Source organism: Salvelinus sp. IW2-2015, linkage group LG11, assembly GCF_002910315.2.
Source record: "Salvelinus sp. IW2-2015 linkage group LG11, ASM291031v2, whole genome shotgun sequence".
Lineage (NCBI taxonomy): Eukaryota > Metazoa > Chordata > Actinopteri > Salmoniformes > Salmonidae > Salvelinus > Salvelinus sp. IW2-2015.
This window is the reverse complement of record NC_036851.1, coordinates 50,222,377-50,233,245: the sequence shown is the minus strand read 5'-3', so window position 1 is coordinate 50,233,245 and position 10,869 is coordinate 50,222,377.

Below are 10,869 nucleotides of genomic sequence, written 5' to 3'. Positions count from 1 at the left end.
TGTAAACACTGTATTTTTTAACGATCCAATAAGGAATATGGTACACTTGTCATAATTAGGTTTTAATCCAGAGAGGCTAGAAAAGTGATCAAGATCTTCAATGAGACTGTGCAGGGATCCAGATTGCAGATTTAAGAAAAAACTGGAGTCATCGGCATTTATTGACACTTGTTTTTATCCCCTGGATTTCAAACCYCTTGAWGTTCTTGTTGGATCTAATTTTAATAGCTAGCRTTTCAATGGCCATAATAAATAGATATGGAGACAATGGACAGCCTTGATTTATTCCTCTTAAAAGCTCAATACTTTCTGAGAAGTAACCATTATTTACTATTTTACAATCTGGGGTTGCTGTACATAACTTTAACACATTGTATAAGAGATTCACCAAAATTAAAGTCATCCAGGCATTTATATATACATTCTAATCATACTTTATCAAACGCCTTTTCAAAATCTGCTATGAAGTCCCCCCAAAAATGTAGGATCTTAATTTGATAACTGTTGCAGGAGAACTTTCCTRAATYGTAGTGCATTTGAGGCTTAAAAAGGCTTTTAAAGGAAGTAATTTCCACTTGGAATTTTCAGACTTGATTTTCAACCCCAACAAAAATGTCCATTCATTATGATTTACATGATAATTCACATTTGCTGTTGCTGCAGTATTATTTTYCTGCTGTAAGAAACTGGCTCAAATGAATGACCATACATCTGTACACTAACAGAATGCTTTTACCAGCTGCACAACAGGCCTAGGCAAAACACAGGGTGTCTGGGATGAGATGGGTTTATATCCCCTCCTCTGGAAATCATTTGAAAGTGTCAGCTATGCTGGAGGTTTTGCAGAAACAAGAAGAGTATAAGTTTACTCATCTACATACACTTATATAACTAATCTAATCACTTTAATTAGTTTGTAAACCATCTAATACACTGTTAAAGTAATAACTCTAATACACTTAAATGAGTTGATAACTCATCCTAATACACTCTAATGGATTAGTTAACTCATCTAATATACCTCTAATATTAGTTAATCACTCTAATACAACTATATTGAGTTAGGTTAACTCATCAATATACTATAAATATTGTTAACTCATCTAATAACTCTAATAGTTGATTAACTCATGCTAATACACTCTAATAGTTGTTAACCATCTAATACACTTCTAATAGTTGAGTTAACTCATTAGGATATACTATGTTAATATAACTCATCTAATTAACTATAATGAGTTTACTCATCTAATCACTCTAATGAGTTAGTTAACTCATTAATACACTTATTTAATTAGTTAACTCATCTAATATACTATAATGATTTTAACTTCATCTAATACACTATTTGGAATTATTAACTCATCTAATATAACATAATATTTGTAATGTTTTCTCGTCATTCCACAGTTAAAACTTATTCTGTTCTAGAAAGATCTATTATTTACCCCCTTCTTGTTCCAATGTCGTTCCAAACAACTTTCTCCACATTACTTCTGTCAATCTCAGCAGATTTCTCAATTTATAAATGTTTAACATATTAATTCATTTTCCTAACATAAGAAGTACTTCTCCAGAAGGTAAACGCAAAAACGATTTTCTACCACACCTCTTCTTAAACATGTACAAAATTATGTAAACAAACGGACACAATTCCCTTCTCAGATCAAACAAAAACACAAAACACTTTCTCTTCTCTCTTCTCTAATATATATATATATATATAAAGGTATCTCCTATCTCCTCTCTCTCTCCTCTCTTCTCACTCTTTAGTCAAGAATAGGTCCAATATCCGTATGAATATTACCCCGCTGAAGACAAGTAAGTTCAAAAATTATAAAAAAAAATAAAAAAAGAAATTCTTCAGATATCAAACTTTTTTTTCCCTCTAGACAGTAGACCAAAGTCTGAACTTCTGTATACAGAAACTTTTCCACTTTTAAACCACAACAACTTAAAGTCTTAATATAACATATAACACTACCAGATCTAATCAGTACTTGAAGCTATAGAGATCTATTTAATCTGATATAATAGAAATGAGTCTAAAATTGTTTCCATAGGTTATGTTTTATTGATTATTCCATTCCATCCATTCAATGGACCCATCTCCTCCTTTCCCACCAGCCTCCATTTGGATCCAAAACAGTTTAGAGAATTCACTACAGAATGTAACCTTAATTTCCATTTCCACAGCAAAAGTAATCCTGCCAATAAATTTAATTATTTATTATTATAATAATATATTTTAGCTCATACTTTAAGAACCTTCTTTAACACCACTCACACTACAACATGATCAAATTGAAGACTTCTACATATTGTAACACTAGTATCAGTAGTATTAGTAGTGTTATAGAAAACACAAGTATTGAATTTAATAATTTAATCACATTCACCTATCCATCTTCAACCAGACAAGGTGAATCAGACCTGTTCCTAAATAACAATAAGCCCATCTGTATATCAATATACGTCTGTCTTCGGACACATCCTCTACAGCTACTGTATATTCAATATACCACAAACCCATGCTTCTAATAGGAAAACTTATCCAACTTAATCATAAAATAAAATGCTTTGTCATACGTGGTATAGATGCTTTACCAATCAGCATCACTCGACACCCAGGTCTAATAATACAACTAAACCCCCGAACATAACAACACTTGGCTATATTACTCCAGTCTTTCTTTCCTGATCATGAACAAGAATCACTTCTAGTACATCTCTTGTTCTCACAAGGGCTGCTACTTCTGATCCACCTAGGATCACTCTCTCCACAACAATCACAAGCTTCAGTTTTCAATTCGTCGTACCTCTCCTAACTTCCGCTATAAACTTACACAAGTCTCTTAAATCCTTCCTTAGCTACCCAAACCCTTTAATCTCCCTCATATACTCTCTCTTTTTACGGATCTACCACCAGGATCCCCTGTACTATCCGCAGTGACACACAAAAAGAAAGGAAAGAAAGATATGTATAAAAAAGACGACTATAACAGAAAACGATCAGAATAGATCATAAGAAGAAAAAATTACAAGATAGCAAAAGAGAAGAAGAATTGCATTCTCACTCCATCAATTAAAAACAATTTCAAATTTAAATAACTATTCAATTGCTTAAAACTAATTATGTTCATACAATTCACATTTATCTCATCATCCTTCTTGCGGTGCTCCACTTGGTCAAAACAAGATTCATCAAATACAACACCCATTCACCCTCATGCAGATTCTGTAAATCTCTCCTAATGTTCCGATACGTGAAAACTACTAAACAATCTGCATGCCAGTCGGGCAGGTATATTCAGTCTCCCAGTCTTCTACTACATCATAATAACCTTCCAAACAAAGTGAGGATACTCTCTAATTTTCGAAGGACAGTCTAAACATACTAACCGCTCCCTCATTATCATTACCTCTGTCTCTCAACTCTCTCGCAATGGTCTGGGTCTCTCCATCTCAGGTTCCTGGAGACAATTCATACAAGGAGGTGTCCCTTCATCACTTCCTCATTTCTCATACTGCACTTTTCTACTTCATACACACTTGAAAGCTCAGGACCACGAACATCCAATCAATCATCAATTAAACCAAATTACAAACACAGTCAAACAAAAACTACATTATCTATTCAAATCCACTCACAGCACCAAAACACATACCAAAATCAGTCCTTTCTCGCCTCTAAATCGCACACCATGCCTCCAAATCTTCTTTTTACCTCAGAGTTTACTTTCTCTCTCTTCTCCGTAGTTCCATACATAGTCCTAGGATCTTCTCCAAAGAACTGAAGATCTGGCTATAGTATATATTTGGACGACTCGAACATAAACACACCCATATTCTCATTGGAAGCAAAGATGGGGTAGAACACAAAGTAGGGAATACTCTGGGTCTCGCATACTCGGGTAAAAGAGGAAAGCCTGTCAATACTCGCACAGAACATGCGGTATATGGCAGGATTACTCCTATGACTTCACAAGGGGCTAGGATTTCCAGAAAAAATGCAATGTGTCAAAAAAATATGAAGTACTAAACAATCAATAGAGGAGTGTCATTTTTCCTCTCTCATAAAGGTATTGCAACCTTATTTCTAGAATGTTTCACATTAGCTGATGCAGTACGGATGAGAATCGAGAAATAAAACAACACTAATATCTCCGGCTCAGAATTTCCAACATTGTATGATTTCTTAGAATAATTAATTTGGCTATATTGCAGGACGTCAGCAAGAGGCTGCTAATGTTGGAAGTATTGATTCAGCCCCGGCAACTAACATGCGGGCCTTTGCCATAAGTTGAGGGAGCCAATCAACTGCACATGACTCACTCGTATGCTTATGTCTTGTTCAATGTATGGTTTATTTTGGACCCTTGTTATTGTTATGTTACTCAAGTTCAAGTAGTAAAATTCCGGTCCTCATCTGAGAATACAATCTGTTTGATGTTGTTTCTTTCATATTTTCATATTCTTATAATAAAGAGCCAAAGGGAACAGGCCCTTGGCAATATGTCAGTGGGGGAACAATATTTGATCAACTGTACACTCGCACTCATTAAAACCTGCCTGTATTAACTGAGATTGCAAGTTTATCCTACTCCTACTAGTTTAACCGTGCAGCTTAAGCATGTAGAGTGTAAGGTATGTACACGAAAATTTCAAAGCCCTGATTCCACAGCAAGGGACCTTCAACTATGAGAGACGAATCTAAAACACAAATCCAGAAAATCACCTTTGTTTGATTTTTAAGTAAATTAATTTGCATTTTTTGCATGACATAAGTCATTTGATACATCAGAAAAGCAGAACTTAAATCTTTGGAACTTACAGAGATCATGACGTTTTCCTGTACGTTCTTGACTAGGTTTGCACACAACACAAAACAGATTCCACCATCTCCACAATGGCCAAGCATGCACCAGCAGGAGAGATCTGTTGTATGGAGCGGACCACACCATTCAACTGGATCATACAGATTATAATTGGGTAGATCCCTCGCACGAACCTATCCAGGGTCTCCTTCGGGGCATGGGGCCTCTCGCTGGCAATACAGGACACATGGACAGGTTCAGCTCCCAACAAAGGATTCTATCATGTTCGTGTGGGTGAAGGAATAACAGGACCTAGCCTGCGTTACCGCTCGGGCTGAGGCCACTCCAGGACCGCATTGGAGATGCCTTATTACGGAGTAATCTCACGATTAAAGATTTGGATGCACAAGTAAGTTCAAGGATCTGGGAGGTGCTCCACATCGTGTTCGCTTACTCATCTGGGAAGCTCCCGAGGCTCCTACGGGCTGACCCCCATCTCGCATACGAATCTGCTCTTTATAGGCGGGAAGCGAAGGTTGTTGGCAATGATTGCTCATCGGAGCGACTCATCGTGGGGCATTGGCAACTGCATCACACTTCCATCTTCCCTCAATACGGATGGAGGAAGGTGAGGGATCACCTAGAACTACACCGGAACAAGGGATCGTCCTGTCCCTTGCTGAAAAGGATCACCCCAATGAGATCAAATGGTACTGAAGAATGGTAGGTCCTGGGCACCCACCTCATGCCAACGGTTGGAGGACAAGTCTGGTCAAAGAAAGGGAGGTCCTTCTATTGGTGGAGTAAAGGTATGTACTCAACTTTCTTACCTACCTCAGCTACATTCCAAACACCTCACAGGCGAGTGGGAGTTAAGGAATAGGAACCAAGCAAAGGACAACAGGTACACATGTCTATAGAGCACTTCATACGAGCAGGCAGAACAACAAGTCCTGGAGAGAGAAAACTTGGAAGTATAGCGGTGCGTAGTTGTCAGGTGTGCACTTTCTAAAGAACGGTTGCGGGGGTGATTTGCCGGTCAGGTTTTCTTTTTGATGTTCTTTACTTTTCTCACACACTCCTTTGTCCGATAAAGCTTTCAAATGACTCTCCCAGTCTGCCTTTCTATCATTCCAGATTTCTCGCTCGCCGTCCGAAATCAACATTGCCTGCCTGTTGCCTGGTTTCTGACATTGGTCTCACTCTAAGCAGATGTAGTCCCGCTGTGTGCGTTCGTCTGTGGTGTGTTGGTGTCGCATGTAGTGTAGTGTGTGGTTTTATGGTATGGTGCCATGTGTGTGTGTGTGTGTGTGTGTGTGTGTGTGTGTGTGTGTCTGTGTGTGGTGTGTGTGTGTGTGTGTGTGTGTGTGGTGTGGTGTGGTGATCTGGACCATTAACCTCTGTCCTGAGCATCGTAGGGGCTGTGCTGAGGTTACAGACACATAAAGAGGAAGATTGAAACACAACAGACAGCGGACACACTCATCATTTAACACCCACTCACATTCTCACAGCTCACAACACACAGCAGAAATATGAGCGTTAGGTTTCGGGGCAGGTGCCAGTCGCCTTCCAGCTTTGCCGTCTGTCTGACCTGCATCTTTCTTCCTTTTCATCAGTTCTGTCTCTCCCATCAAAACTCCCGTCTGACTCTCGCTATCACTATACTAATACTCTACTCAGTATATCTATATCTGTCTGCTCTCTTCACTCACCTCAGACTGTACAGGAGTTCTGTTCTCTCTCCATCCACAGACACAACTTTTCTTGTCTCTCCCAGTTTAACTTTGATTACTTAAATGATACTAACCCAGCCACTATAGAGTATATCTGTCTGTCTGTATCTCAATGTAGGACTGTCTCTCATCCAGACCTCGCCATACACTAACTATATACTACCAGTACTAACTATATCTTGTCTGTCTCTATCTCAATGTAGGAGGCTGTCTCTCTCCATTACCAGCCCTCCCATACTATATATAACTACCAGTATAATACTTATATGTTTCTATGTCTGTATCTCCAACTGTAAGGTCCAGGCTTGTCTCTACCATCAACAGACTTCCCAATCCATACTATATATACTGACTCAGTTACCTACTATAACTACTACGTGGGAAACTGTGCTGTACTCGGGTCAAATGTAGGAGCTGCTCTCTCCATCCACACACCGTCTCCATACTATAATAACCTTACTCCCATACCAGTATAAACCTTAATATTATGGTCTGTCTCTATCTCAATCGTAGGAGCTGTCTCTTCCACCCACGACCAACCTCCCATACCTCATGACTATACTACCAGTATAACTGATTGAAATATTGTCTGTCTCTATCTCAAAATGTAGGACTTTGTCTGTTCCATTTTATGGTGTCTTCCCGCATTCTGACTGCAACTCTGATTTCCAGTGAAATGCAGGACACTTCAGGTTTTTGGTTTGTAAAATATTTGTTAGGGTTATCAGGTTACTGCTGGTCGCCTTATTCTCAGATAATTATATGTCTGCCGAAGTTGAAAAGTAGGGTACGTAGTGTGTGTGTTGTGGTGTGTGTGTGTGTGTGTTTTGTGGTTTTGAGAGCGATGTGGCTGTGGTGGGGTGTGTGTGTGTGTGTGTGTGTGTGTGTGTGTGTGTGTGGTTGCGGTGCGTGCGTTGCGGTGCGTGCGTGTGCGCGTGCGTGCGTGCGTGCGTTTGTGCGTGCGTGCGTGCGTTTGCGTGCGTGCGTGCGTGCGTGCGTGCGGCTGTGGTGGTGTGTGTGTGTGTGCGTGCGTGCGTGTGTGTTGTGTGTGGTGTGGGTGTTTGGGGGGTGAAATATATATGTGATCGAATAGACAGTGTGATAGCAAGCTGCTGTCTGCTCAGCTGCGAGCCAGTGGTCCCAGTCGCACCTACTTTCCCCTCACAGAATCTGACATGTCACTTTCTGGTTCTGGACAGCCCCGTTGTAATGTTTACATGCTCGTCTGTGATTTTCCCATTGCTGATGACATTACCCATAAGGCTTGGTTTCGCCTATCAATAAGGTCCAGCCGTCTGAGAGAGAGAGATGCATGCTTTAATTGAATGGTCAGGAGCTGAAAGAACAGCACCTTTCAATGCACGTTCCTCTTGGTCTTTAGCTTGATGCTGGTTAATATCACAGTGTTTAAAGGGCAACAATATTTACTAGCCCATTTCATTCCCAACAAACTCGCATCCCTGGACTGGCGCTCCGGACTCCATTTTTCTTGCTGTTACCCATCGATAGCACATCAACACACAAGTCAACAAATGTAAGGCCCCTGTGGTTTACACCGCCCTGGCACTTCCCTATCCTGCGGAACCCCACGAAGCCCCCTGGTATTTTTTTCTTTTCTTCCTCCCTGCGCATATTCTAAATCACTGGGCATGTAACTTCCATTGCTTATTTTCTGTGCGTCCTTTCTCTTTCCGCCTCTTGTCGGCATTTTGTGCTGACTGAAGGCTTGGTGGCATGTATATCACCCATCTCTCCTGTCCCTCTCCAACACCCATATCTCGTCCGTATCTAACCCCACTTCCCACTTGGGACATTCCCTCCGAAATTGAGCATCCCCAGTCCATCCGTCCTGTCACATGCGTGATTTCCTCTTAATCATCCCATCTGTAATCTTTAGTCCGTGTCTATGCGGTCTATAACTGCCCCAACCGCCCTGGCCACGTGCACTAGCCCTTTGCCAGTCTCATTCTGGTCTCGGTCATGGGGAACATGTATCTCAGGATGGTTAGGCACGGTGTCACCGCACCTTGCGCTACATCAGTAGCAGGCTACATTGGTAGCGGTTGATCGCTACCCATCGCACTCTCAACCCATATGCTTCTTGGCCCCTACTGTCCAGCAACCGGCTAAGACCTGGTTATGCCAGAGCAGATCAGAAGTGAGAGGGGCTGTTTTATGGTCAGTGAGAAGACAGAGTGAGAGCCAAGAAGAGGGGGCCTTTGCTCTTTATATGGGGTGAGGCTGATAGGACACAGAGGATAGAGATGAGAGGGGCTGTTATTAGGAATGGCTGTAGCACAGTAGTGAGAGGGACGATGGTATGTCGTTTTTACACAGCTGAGGTGAACCGGAACAGAGGGAGCGGGAGAGGACGACCTATGTTTCGAGGCAGCTGAAGGTCAGATATAGCTGAGAGGGGGGATGCGGTCGTCATATTGTATTTTTTATGGAGTAACTGTTGAGGAGCACACGAGAGTATGGATGTGAGATGGTGCGCGTGTTTTGTAGGGAGTGGTGGTCAGCATCAGCACGGAGAGACGGCAGAGACGTGCGGTCGTGGATTTGGTCAGGGAGGTTGCTTAGTGGACTAAGAGAGGACCGGAAGAGCGGGGCAGCTCCTTGTATAACTTTTGATGCAGAGGCTGATGGTTAGAGGGAACGCAGAGATGGGGGCGTGTATATTTAGGACGTGTATGGTGTGAGGACGCAACTCGGCACAGGGTAGTAGGAGAGGGAGGCTTGTCATGTAATAGGATGTGCAACGGACTATGACGAGGAGGGTATGTTGCTGTGTGTTAGCACTGTGTGTTTATGGATGGACTGATAGACAGCAGGGAGGCGAGAGGAGGCTTAAGGTTATTAGTAGGGAGATTGAAATGAGGAAGAGGCGAGGGTGAGATGGGGCTGCTTCTTGAGGCGAGCGTGTACTCGCAAGTAGGAGAGCTGGATGTAAATATGTCCACGCATATCTGCTCTGCAAGTCGCGTTGCTTCAAGGAGACGGTTGGGGCGCTTCTCTGCCTGTAGAAACCAAAGCTTGCGTGTTGTTCCATTATGCCCGAAATGCACAATAGCCATGTAAACATTCAACGGAGCTGTCAGAAACCAACCGCAGAAGGTACAGAACTGGAGGGGAATAACGTAGGCTGTAACGTGGGAACCCTGGCTTGCAACTGGCGGGCCGACAGCATGCTCTCACAACTGTCTTTTAATTCATTATAATTTCATCCCACCTCACCAGCCCGCTTTTGGTGGCTAACGCCAGCCCTCCCACCGACAGCGGCACGCACAGCAACCGCACGCAACGCACGCACGGCAGGCAAAGAACCGCCTAGGCCAAGGCACAAGCACGACCCACGCAGAGCCGCACCGGACGCACAAAAAAACCCACAACCCACCAAACCACACATCATCTAACACACAACACACACACCCACAGACACTACACACAACAACACGTCCTACTTTACTTGGCCAGAACTATAATTATCTGACGACTGGCGACAGTAAACTGAACGCACCTACTATTTACAACCAAACTGAGTGTCCTCATTTACTGTCCAGATAGTCAAGATGAAGACACAAAAATGAGAGAAAGCCAGGTCCTACATTGAAGAAATAGAGACAGACATATATAGTAGACTGGCTAGTATATATAGTATGGGCGAGGTGTGGTTGGGGGCGATGGACGCGGTCTAACATTGGAAGATAGAGACAGCATATATAGTCTACTGGTAGTCTATATATATGTAATGGAGGTGTGATGAGAGACAAGCTCCTACAGTGACGAATACAGACAGACTGATATTGGCGAATACTGGTAAGTATATATAGTATGGGAGATGTCGGTTTTGGAGAGACAGCTTCTGCATTGAGATACAGAACAAGACATATATAGTTATACAAATGGTAGTATATATAGCTATGGGAGTTGGATGGAGAGACCGCTTCCTACATTCGAGATAGAAGACAGACAGATATAGTATGACTGGTAGTTTATAGTATGGGAGGTCTGGATGGAAGAGACAGCTCCTACATTGAGATACAGACAGACAGACTATCAGTTACTAAGATCAGTATTATCCGTAAATGGAAGGTGTGGATGGAGAAGAACAGCTCCTAATTGCGGATAGAGACAGACAGCATATAGTATTACTGAGTAAGTAATATATCGAGTAGGGAGTGTGGAGTGGCGGACAGCTGGATGAAAAGGAAGAAGATCGGCAAGGTCAGAACAGCACGGCAAAGTCCTGGAAGCGCGACTGCCCTGGCCCGCTTATGCCCTGTTCTCTAAGCTCTGTGTGGTGTGTGAAAGTG